Below are 12111 nucleotides of genomic sequence, written 5' to 3'. Positions count from 1 at the left end.
CTTACATATTTAAAAGGAAATGCAATTAAAGCAAAAAAATTTTTAAATAGAAATAATTACCCACTTAATTTATCAATCATTGCTTAATCTATCCCTGGTTTTCCCTACAGTGTGGAGTTGAATAATTTCTTCAGTTCAGCTACATCTGTATACCTCAGTTAAAAACCCCTGTGTGGATAGATGCACAATTCTGAGTTTTCAGCATTTTAATCAGTTTTCTCTCTGCAATCTTTCTTCCATAGAGTCTTGAGTTCTCCTGACAGGAGTGTACAACTTTAAAAGGCTTTTGTTAAGGATCCTTTCCCGAGCACTCTGAGATCCGGGTTGTAGAAGGTGGATGGAATGCTTACAGACAATGAGGATGGCCCTTTTGGTGAAAATGGGAAGAGCTCAAGGGGCAGGCCACAAGTGGGTATTGTCTTCAAATACTCTTCTCTTCTCCCAACATCCTAATAAAATGAATAAAGAGACACTCACTCCCCTGGGAAACCTCACCTTGCTCCCAGAACTCCAGGGTAAACACAACAGGTAGGCAGCAGGATTCATTGCCCAAGTTGCCCCCTCGCTAAGTCTCCACCTCAACCTTGGCATTAGTCTGTCGATTATAAAATTCTGATTGCATTCATGTATCAATAGTATCCATCACAAATCAACAAATAACCTTAACCTTTTATAGAATTAAATGTGCCATTCTTTCCAGAAAACACCTTGGATCCACTAAAAAAAAATACTTTTAATCTGTTTTACCGTTTTATTCTTTTCCATAATTTTTCACCAAGCAATCCCTTGCGCTTTAATTTCTCATGCAAATCTATTGTCTGGGGAATCGTCTAAAGTGTGTAAAGTACTTCCTTAGTTAATTCTACCACCCCCAGCAATTTGATACATCTGTTTTCCTCACGTTGCATCTCCTCATTCCTCTTTTCCTCCCCTTTTCACCCTAGTAACTCTTCTAGGAGCTTGGCTGACCCACCAGTCATAGGTCACCCCTCTGTCCAGTGTCATAGCCCAAATTCCAATAGCTAGAAGGCAAATACATCACACCGCAACACTACTGCAATGTGTTCTCATGCATGTTTCTGTGGACAGGGGAGACCAGACTCTCGTTCTGCCCAATAACCCACTCCCACACCCCACAGCTCCTGTCAGATATGGAAAATTTCTGTTGCTTAAGTGTTCCTTTTAAACATTAAAACTGAGCTCCCAGGCAGTGTTTGTTGGCTGGTTTCTTTTGAAAAGTTATGTCCCCTTTCTAATCATAAATTCAAGTTTCTATGACTTCTAAAACAGATTTAAGTTGAACATGAATATATTTTGAAGCAACGAACCTCAGGAAAGTGAGAGAACCTCAGAACCTTTACGAAACCTCAGAATTAACCCACTATTAGTGGCTAAGCAGCACACGGAACTGCAAGCTTGCCCACACCTGGCTGCCATGGGCATCATTAATAAGCAGGCATGGCACCCCCCAGTCCCATGAGGACTCTGGTCGCAATATTCCAAACTTCAATCATGGCATTTAAGAAAATCCCTTGACAGAAAGGTAATTTTTTCTAAAAAAAAGAATATTCCTTGACAATATGGATATGGAAAATCTGATAGAATGTTCCTATCAGACTCCTAGAGCCAAGTGCGAATAATTTACCACCGTAACATACAGAGGGTCGCAGTGAGATTGTCTCTATGTCCAGCAACACATTTGGAATCGGAACCACTGGAGATTTGCTGTCATAAGTGACTTATTTGATCTCTATGCACAGAAAGAGAAAATAAATGTTGAGTGCATTTTTTAAGTATTTGCTTTTTTATTTTTATTTTTTAATTTATTTATTTATTCACATTTTCTATTGTTGTTCAAGTACAGTTGTCTTCATTTTTCCCCCACCACTCCCTTCCCCCCAGCCATCCCCACTTCCCATGAAAGTCTCCCCTCCAGCGTTAAAAGCAGATATTCTTTCCAAGGTCCTGGTAGTCTTTTCCCATTGGTTGTGGGCTTGCCTTGCGGTGAGCATAGTTACCAGGTATGGGTAGCACACCACAGTGCCCATTGTTATAACTGAAGAACAAGATTGCATTTCGCTTGTTCAGGGAAAGTTGGGAGATAATTCCCACATGGGAATTGGAAACTGCTTCGTACCCTCTGAAAACTGGAAACATCTTAATGGAATTTTCTGATAAAGCTTACCTCACTAGTGCCTTAGTGCTTGACATAATGCATTCAGCACTGCAGCTCCGCAGGCTGCACATACTTCCTTGGGTCTCTGAGGTGTGTGGGCCCCCAAAATATGTGTCACCTAATCTCGGGTGATCCTGAGGTAGCCTGCATTGAAGAGCTCTACTCAGAAGCAGTGACAGCAATTAGGAAAACTGATCAAACTATCTTTCTCTAAAGTTTGCCCTGGAGCGTAACTTGATAAGTAGTGTGGGGTCAGGAGAAAAACAGATACTTTGAGACACTTTAGAGGCTGTGAAACCAAGATGGAGAGAGTAGCCAGTCCCTAAAGCTCCACCCTCTCCTGATGCCTTCCTAATGCTAATACTTTTTAAAAGATTTTATTTATTATGTGTTTTTTTTTTTTCAGAGAGAGGAGAGGGGATAGAGAAAGAGAGGTAGAGAAACATGGTTGTGAGACAGAAACATCTCTCAGCCCCCAACTGGGCACCTGGCCCACAACCCAGGCCTGTGCCCTGACTGGGTGGAAATCAAACCGGTGACCTTTTGGTTCACAGGCGAGCACTCAGTCCACAGAGCCACACCAGCCAGGGCCAATGCTAACCCTTTTGTATCCAAATTATTAATTCTCTTTTTCTTACAGTAACCTGAATGAACTTCTTATCATTGCAGCAAAAACATAAAAGGACACTGACAATGTAATAATAATGAACAATGTTAATTGAGAGTTTACTATATGCTAAGCAAACTTCTACATGCTTTCTTTTTTTATTTCTCAGTTTTTTTTTAAGATTTTATTTATTTATTGTTTTAGACAGAGGGGAAGGGAGGGAAAAAGAGAGGGAGAGAAACATCCATATGTGGTTGCCTCCCATGTGCCCCCTACTGGGGACCTGGCCTGCAACCCAGGCACGTGCCCTGATTGGGAATTGAACTGGCAACACTTTGGTTTGCAGGCCAGTGCTCAACCCACTGAGCCACACTAGCCAGAGCTACATGCTTTCTTTTTAATAACTTAGTTAATGTTAACATTACTCCGTGAGATAAGGACTTCTAATGTGGATCCTATGTACAGATAAGGAAATTGAGGCACAGAGTAGTTAAGGAGCTTTCTTATGGTCATATAGATAGGAAATGCCAGAGCTGGAATTGAAACCCAAACAATCTTGCTACAAAGCCCACCTGCTTTCACATTTAACCTCTATAATGAAAAATATGACGACCAAATTTTTAATAGTACAGACAAAAATCAAACAGAAAGAAGGAAGGAAAAAAAGAAAGGAAGAAGTCTGTGTTGGGGTTGAAAGACTTCACAAATTAAGGAGAATTTGTAAGGCTAAGAGTGGAAATCCAGAAGTTAGAGATGAGGGACCAAGACCATCCAGGGATAGAGGAACAATGCACAAAGACATAGAACACAAGAATAGGTATGGCATGTTCCAGAGACAGAGCAGAACCACCAAAATATATGGACTCACTTACTTGGGGTGAACCTTGACCTTATGAACCAGCCTGAAGAACTTGTGCTTCATTTTATCTTGCCCCCTCTAATCCCTCCACCATGCCCTGGAGACATACACACCTAATTTCTCACGGAAGCCACCCCACCACATTCACAGTTCGCTGGTAAAGAGAAGCATGCTAACAACCAACTAAGACTGCTGTGCAAGTCCAGTGCAGCAGGAACCAGCAGAGAACGGATTCTAACTCACAACTCTCTCCTTCTACTTTAGCAGAAAAGCTGGATTGTGTCTACCATATTATTGGCAAACTGATAGAGCTTAAATCTCTCTTCTCCCTTTTAAACGTCCTGAGGCCTAGATCCTTACTGACTTTAACTTGGAAATGACAGCCAACAGCTCTGGATGTCATGTCACCATGGGCCTAGAGCAAACATAACCGAAGTTCTGAGAGAGTGGGATTAATCTGGTGCACTCAGTGTAACTTAAATGTGCAGAAAACTTAAACCAGATGCAGGGCTCAAAAACTGTGACTATCATTCACAGCAGCAGCTGGGAAAGTAAACTCATGAAATCATCCCCATACAATCAGCATTTTAACATCTGGCCCACAGAACACTGAAGTTCTTAAAGAATGATAACATTCAGACCACTCTTGGGAGAAGGTGTAATTGCTCCTACATTGGACGCTCAATTCCCGTCCTTCAAGATCCGGTCTGATGCGTGCACCTCGCATGGTCCCCTGGCAGCTCTGCAGCCCCCTGCACTTACGCCTTGGAGCTCTGGCTCACACCACAGGATGACCTAGCATGGATGAATGATCACGAAAAATTTATTTGGTCCCAAACTCGGAAATTTCTCTCTTTCTTACCTGACTTTTCTTTACACATATAGGATTCAATTCCTGAGTCTCTTCTAATAAAAGATAGTATGGGAAAAGTGTGACGTTTCAAGTAAGACGGCCATAGATAAAGGAATGACACTGAGGATCATCAGGATGAGCACGGCAGGACTCAGTGTGGGCACAGGAACTGCTGTTGCTTAGGTTGATCTGCAGCGCTGTCACAGACTACATGCTGCCATTACATTCTCTGGCAGGGCTGGCCCACCTTTCGGTGTCTCTGGGCCACACAGGAAGAAGGAGAGCTGTCTTGGGCCACACATTAAATACATTTCAACATGTATCACAGGAAAAATCTCATGCTTTAAGTGCATTTACGATTTTGTGTTGGGCCGCATTCACACCCAGGGGTTGGACACACCGTAAGAGTGTCGGTAAGAAACCAGTACTGGTTCTATTGAGGGACTGCAGTTAGCTCATCTAAGAGGGACCTTTTCTTAAGTAAGCTGCACACACACACAACCCTCTGATCAGTGGTTTTGGGCCCCTAAGACTTCAGAAGCCTTATCTGAAGCCCTAGGGAAGGGAGGCCCCAGAAATCCTGGGCTACGTTGTGCTTGTATGATCAGGGCCAAATTCCAACTTTACGTAGATTTTGGCTCCCTGGGTCTGACCCTGCTCCCCAGCCTTCATACCTCAAATGTGAAATTGGCCAGAAATACCGAGGATGTCACACATCACACTGATTACCTGGTGTATGACTGCATCAGGCACAGATGACACACTGCACTGGGGATTCCTGCCGGAAGAGGGCGGATGAGGGGCACACCATGCTCAGGAGACAGGAAGAAGAAACCTGTGATTTCCTTGTGAACGATGCCAGGGTTCAGGAGGCCTCTGTAAGTTAACCATCAGCCATATACCATCAGGGTTAGTGGGTGGCTGTTCTCCGGTGTGGAACTGGGTGAGTTATAATCCATGAAGTCTGTTAGATGGACAGGCTCCTGACAAGTCCAAGAAAGAAATGGGAGGAGAAGCAGTGGTGAAGGGCTTGAAGACACTAAGGGATAGCATTGAGAGGGTGAGCAGCTGTGTTTCATTGCCTCTGATGACACTGTCAGAAGAACCAGGGTGATCTGCAACCTGAGTGCCCAGGTGAGTGGAGTCCAGCCACCCGGCAAGCCTGCAGCTTCCATCTGCCTCACCATGCTTGTGGCTTCACTGGGTGCCACACTGTTTGCACTTCTCCTTGCAGTGATTTCTGCTGGCAGAGAAGAAAGAGGCATCCAATGCTGCGGAAATGTCCAGGAGAAATCCTTAATTTTCACATGAACAGTTTGCTGGGTTCTGGCAAAACTGTCCTCCAGGTCCCATAAGACCATCCCAGTATCAGTCATTTCTCTTTGGAGATGCCCAGCACCTGGTGGGCTGGTTCAGACTGGAAGGCACTCCTGCTGAACCCATCAGAATGCTCAGTTCTCACAACACTCCACCACCTACCAGCTCCATTCCTCCTGAGAATGCCATGCTCATGGGGTCATAACCAGCTCTCAGACTCGGTTTTATACTGGTTATAAATGAATGTTTTAATTGGTTGTATTTCCAGTAAAATGTGCAGAGTGGGGCAAGGGAGGGATCCCAATGGGATTTCAGAAAGGCATTTTATTTTACTCTCTCAGCATCTTAGAAGAGTTACAGCAAAAATAAAATTCAGATGCTCCCCTCTCCCCAGAACCAGCCTGCGTCTCAGTCTAATAAACTTTCCATTTCAGTGGGGGAATGAAGCTATTTGTCAGTTCCAATGTCAAGAATGAATGCAATTCGAATTCTCTAGCCATTTATTTCAACAATTCTCTATTCTACAGCTGAAATAACTTAACATAAGAAATCGCTGTTCACTCCATGTAAAACTTGCAAATCTGGTTCTACAAGGCATATTTCTTTTTTAAAAAAGAACCTGGAAGGGCTGTTGCATAAGACATTCCATCCATCCATCTCCGTGTAACGGTACTGCCCAAGTCCACTGGAGCACGGAGCGCGTTCCTTCACCATCCTAGGCTCTGGAGAAACCCCCACTGGGCCAATCTCCACACTTCCCTCTTCATTACCATCATTATAATTGCTGCCATTTCCCCATAAACATTCACAATTCATCATCTTTCCTCTTTAAACTTGATGTGTTGATGACACCCAAGTGGCCCTGAATGGAAACCTTCAATGACTGAGACAGGCAGAAAAATGAGAAATAATGGCAAAATTTTCCATTTCACCCCTGACGAGTCCCTATTGCAGGCAGCTACAGAACATGGACCTGAGCTGCAGCTTGCTGCAGGAACGTGGCTTTGTGTGGGTGACGAGTTGGGAGGAGGCTCCTGGGCATCCTGCCGATAGCCTTGTTTGTTCCTTGTCTGTCATGTTTGGACGGGTTTTTGCTTCTTTGCCAAAGCGCCTCCCCACCTCTTCCCCCGGGACTCACCAACCTAACAAGGGAGAGAGTCTGACAACGCAGAGTGCCGAGAGCATGAAAACTGTCCAGTGAAGAAACAAAATTTTAGCTTCTCATTAAAAGCAATAGCAAATATTGGTATATTACATAGTACTTACTAAGCACCAAATTCTAAAGTATTTTACATATGTTAGCTTGCTTAGCTTTCAATAAAATCCAAGGTAAATGTTATCAACATCCCCAAAGGTACAGAGTGTTCAGATGGTGGCACTGAAATTGGATCTCACGGAACCTGCCCCAGAGCCTGAGCTCTTAACCAGCACCCTAAGAGCCCACTCTCAGAACTGCACACTACTGACATTTCCAGAGGACATGGTCCTGGCAACAGTTTCAGTGAGGTCCTATCTAAAGGTAGAAGACAAAATAGTCACAATTCCTCTTCCAGCTTCATTGTATCAATACATGTTTAAAGTTCTTTTCCAAATAACACAGAAGAGCAAAAAGTCCAGTACTTCTTTTTCCAGTATATTTGTGTTCTTTATTCCCTTGTGGGTCAAATTAAGGGAGGAACGAAAGGGGTGAATTTTTCTGCAAACCTAAAACTACTCTATAACAGCAAGCCTCTTCTCCACAGAGCTCGCTGTTCAGGCTCTGCAGAGTACAGATGGGGCTTCTGAAGTCCCAGCTCCTGAATGATTAGATCATGGCCAGGAATGAAGCGGCAAAGGGTCACAATAAACTGCAGAAAATTTTTCAAAAATCACTTATCTACTACTTTACTAAACAGTTAGTGAGGCACTGGACTAAACTCAGAGGGACTAAACAGAACATAACCCTGACCCCGGCCTTGAGCAGCTCACAGAGCAGTGGTGGGAGAGACAGACCTGCAAACAAACAATTGTGCTGAGAAGCAGTCCTGCCTCGATGCAGTCGATGTAAATTGCTGTGGGAGCCCAGAGGACAGATGAAAATTAGCCTGGAGGAGACTGCTGGCTCATACGCAGTGAACCAGAGCTCAGTGAACCATCGTTCATTGGTACCTTTATACGTGCATGTGTGTGACAACTCTGCTGGGCATCGTCCCAGGTAACAGAGAAACAATAGCGAGCCAGATGACAAACCTCCAGCTGGTCAGGAAGATTACAGTTTAAAAGCCCCTGTTTTAATTACAGAAGAACATGGCACTTAAGCTGAACCAGGGAACCCTTTCCAATAAGTCCAGTTAATAAGAAATAATATATTTATGTTCAGACCACAGACTACTAACATTAAGAAGAACTGTCGAGGTGCTCGGTTACAGTGGTTCTCAAGCCTCGTTACACCCGCAGCACCACACCGCAGCCTTTTAGGAAACACCAATACCCACATTTCAACCAGACCGAAGAAATCAGAATGTCTGGCAATTGGAAAGAGATACAGGTGTGTTTTTAATCTCCCCCCAAGCGAGTCCAGTAAATAGTGAGAATTGAAAATGCCTACTAAATTAATCTTGTTCTTTTACTGATTATGAATCAGTGTCACAAGTTTGAGGTCAAGATTACAGAGTTGGTCTTCCCTGACTGGTGTGGCTCAGTGGATTGAGTGCCATCCTGTGAATCAAAGAGTCACTGGTTCGATTCCCAGTCAGGACACATGCCTGGGTTGCAGGACAGGTCCTTGGTGGTGGGGCACACAAGAGGCAACCACACACTAATGTTTCACTCCCTCTCTTTCTCCCTCCCTTCCCCTCTAAAAATAAATGAATAAAATTTTTTCAAAAGATTACAGAGCTAGTCAATATAACAAATCCATGATGCACCATATAACTTAAGAACTATAATATTACCAATACTTTACATCAATCTAATGCAGTCTTGTTCCCTCAAATAATAACCACTATCCTGAATTTTATGATTGCCTTTTGTGTTACTTTACACCATATGTATATGCTATCTACCCAAATAACACACGGGTGTAGCTTGGTTCTGAACTCCACAAAGAAGGTATTTACCATATGTAGTGTTAGGGCCTTGCTAATCAAAAGGTAATCTTTGGACCAGCAGTGGTAGCATCGCCCAAAAGCTTGTTAGAAATGCACAACCTGGGCACTAGCCCAGATTCACTAAATGAGAGCCTTCATTTTAACGAGTTGCCCACGTTAGTTTCATAAGCACTGTTCTAAGGACTCGGTGTGTCAGTGCGATGTATGCAAGGTGTTACCTGTAGGTGTAGTTCTGTGAGTCAGTGCTCGGGAGGTTTCTAGTTGTTTTATATTAGAAAAATACTTCAGTGGAAATCTTATGTGTCCTAGTGCATAGGTGAAGAATTTTTGTAGGATACATACCTAAGGGTGGGACTGATGGGGGAAAATACATAAAAGTTCAGCTTCACAATGCAAATTACTTTCTAGAGTACTTTGAGCTTCACGTACCCTCCAGAGTGTGCAAGAGTAATTCTCTTGATTTAGATTTTTTTGATTTACTAATGAATTTTCTTTCTCACCATATTTACTAATCTTATTTTCTTTCTCAACATATTTTCTCTTCTGTGGAATGCCTATTTATTTATTTTACCAGTTTGTTTAGTGGATTATTTGGGTGTTTTCTCTTTGGTTTGTAGTTTTTTCAAAAATATTTATAGACATGAATGTGTTTCCAATTACATGTCTTGCAAAAAAAATGTGTTGGTATATAGTTTTCTAATTTCTACCCTCTTCACATGACTTCTTATGTACAGAATTCTAAATTCTACTGTAATAAATCCATCAATCCTTCTATCTTGACTAATGGTTTTTGCTCATTTTAAGAGATATTTCTCTACCCTGATGTCTGAAATATATTTGCCCACATTTCCTTCTAACAGTTTTAAAGTTTTCCTGTTATATTTAAGTCCTTAATCCATCTGGAATTGATTTTTGTGCTCTTTGTACAGGAGAGACCTTGTGTTATTTTCTCGGTGTGGAAAATCGATTGCCCCAGAACCATTATCGAATAGTGCCAGCTTTCCTGCAGTCGATCTGAAAGCATCTTGGGTCGTATGTTTTCATCAGTCTGTTTCAGGACTCTGTTCTGTTTCAATGGACAATTTGTCTATCCCAGCACCAACAGCAGAGTCTTAATCACCCCAATTTTACTACAAAACTTGGTATCTGAGGTCAAGTCCTTTCACCTTATTCTTCTTTAGTATTTTGGCCATCCTTGACCTTTTTATTTTCCATATAAATTATAAAATCCATCTGTCATGTTTTCCTCAAAATGCTGTTGGGGTTTTTATTGGCATTTCAGTAGAAATCAATTTAAGGAGAATTGATACCTTTGTAGTATTGAAGATTTCTTTCCATGAATGTTGAACATTAATGTTTTTCAATGACGTTTTGTAAGCTTCTCCAAGAGTTCTTACACATTCGGTTAGATTTATACCTAAGTATTTTTTTTTGCTATTGTAAATTTTATTTTTTCCTATTTTTCATCAATAAGTTGATTGAGATTTCTATATAGACAACTCACTGGATCTAAAAATGAAAGGGTTTTTTTTTCATATTCTAATCCATACATGTGGCAGAGACTGCTAACTATTATTAGTAACAGGTATTTTTAGTAACAGAACACTGAACTTTAGCTGGGATCATGCCTGAAGCTAGGTGTGACCTAATGAACAATTTCAGGGCATTCTTTTGTGAGCAGAAATGATATGTGAGACTTCCACATTATAACCTAAAAGACTGGGAGCAACAATCCAATTGGCTGAGACTAGGATTTCAGGTGTGGCTGTATTGAAGAGTAAACTGATTCTGCATTCTCAAACAACAGGCAATGAGATCAATATTCAGAGTCTTTATCAAGAATCTACCATCACATTTTCTTACCAACTGGAGAATGAGAGATAATACAGTGGCAATGATCAAATTAAGACTGACACCTTCCCACACCAGATTATCTCTGCCAACGGCTTCAACAGAGCTCTTGTTAAGTTGATTGAGAGAGTTTCGCACTGAGCACAAATCCTGGTAACTCAGAGAGCTGACAGATGGGAAAGCTACAGTCTGAAGAGGTCATTTGTTGCGTCTACCCATACATGGAACTGGTCAGAAACTCAAAGATGGAAAGCTATTTGGTTTGTTAAGCATTATTTTAATGCAAAGACCAAAACCCCTGCCCTTAGAGGTACAAAACTGTTCAATCCTTAAAGCCACACTTGGGCCCAAACCTGCACTCACAGGAAATGGGCTGTGAAGATTGTGCAGTTCCAAAAAGAGGCATGGTTTTCAGTACATATTCTAGAAACACCCGTGGAGAGCAGTAGAAAAGACCCCATAGGGCAAGGAACAACAGACAATGGACTTACTTCCAGAGAGCAGAGCCAAGGGCAGCACAGCTGCACTAAGAACAGGGAGGGACTCCTCAGCAAGGTTGGATGACATTTGGTGTTTTGCTTTCCAAGTGAGAGTTTTCATTCTAATTATTTTTTTCTTATTTGTATTACTAAAGATATGGGCTAAACTGGTACAGAAAAAAAAGGTACCAAAATCGAAGTTGATTTTGTTCTGAGCTAATATTCCAAGTAACAGGACTCTAAAAGGCAACCCAAGGTCTCAGATTGGCAGGGTAGAGCTGTTATCCTTAATACATGATTGCAGTCTCTTTTTCTGGGGCTAAGTTTTTGTCAACTTCTTGCTGGCTAGAAGTCCAGAAGGAGCATTCTGTCTTTAAGGAGGTAACACAGAAGGTACATACATCATTTTTATATACATTGCACTGACCCAAATTTGGCCACACATCCATACCTAGCTGCAGAGGAGTTTTTAAAATGTGGTCTGTAGCTGAGCAGTCCTGTGTCCATCTCACACTCCACTTCTAAAAAGAGTTAACAGAGAGTGAGCTCCTAGAGACACATTAACCCGTTATTTTATATTTTATTTTATATTGGGGTGAAAGTACCTTGACTTTTATTTTTTTCATCAGTAAACCACGGGAAGCTAAACTACGACCTGGTGAAGAGGAACAAACATCATCCACACAACCTGAATTTTCAATCACATGCATTAAGTGAGTGGGACTTGGGTTATTAAAGAAGAGTGTTCCCCTATGTGTGATAAGAAGAGAACACACGCACACTTAGATGCCATAGGGGGGAAACTGGCAGTTTTCTCAGTCAAGCCCATCCAGGAAAATGTACAAGGAGGGTCATCATAGCATTGTTCAGTGATAGGATG

Source organism: Desmodus rotundus, chromosome 7 (assembly GCF_022682495.2).
Source record: "Desmodus rotundus isolate HL8 chromosome 7, HLdesRot8A.1, whole genome shotgun sequence".
NCBI classification, from domain to species: domain Eukaryota; kingdom Metazoa; phylum Chordata; class Mammalia; order Chiroptera; family Phyllostomidae; genus Desmodus; species Desmodus rotundus.
Note: the sequence above shows the minus strand (reverse complement) of the source record.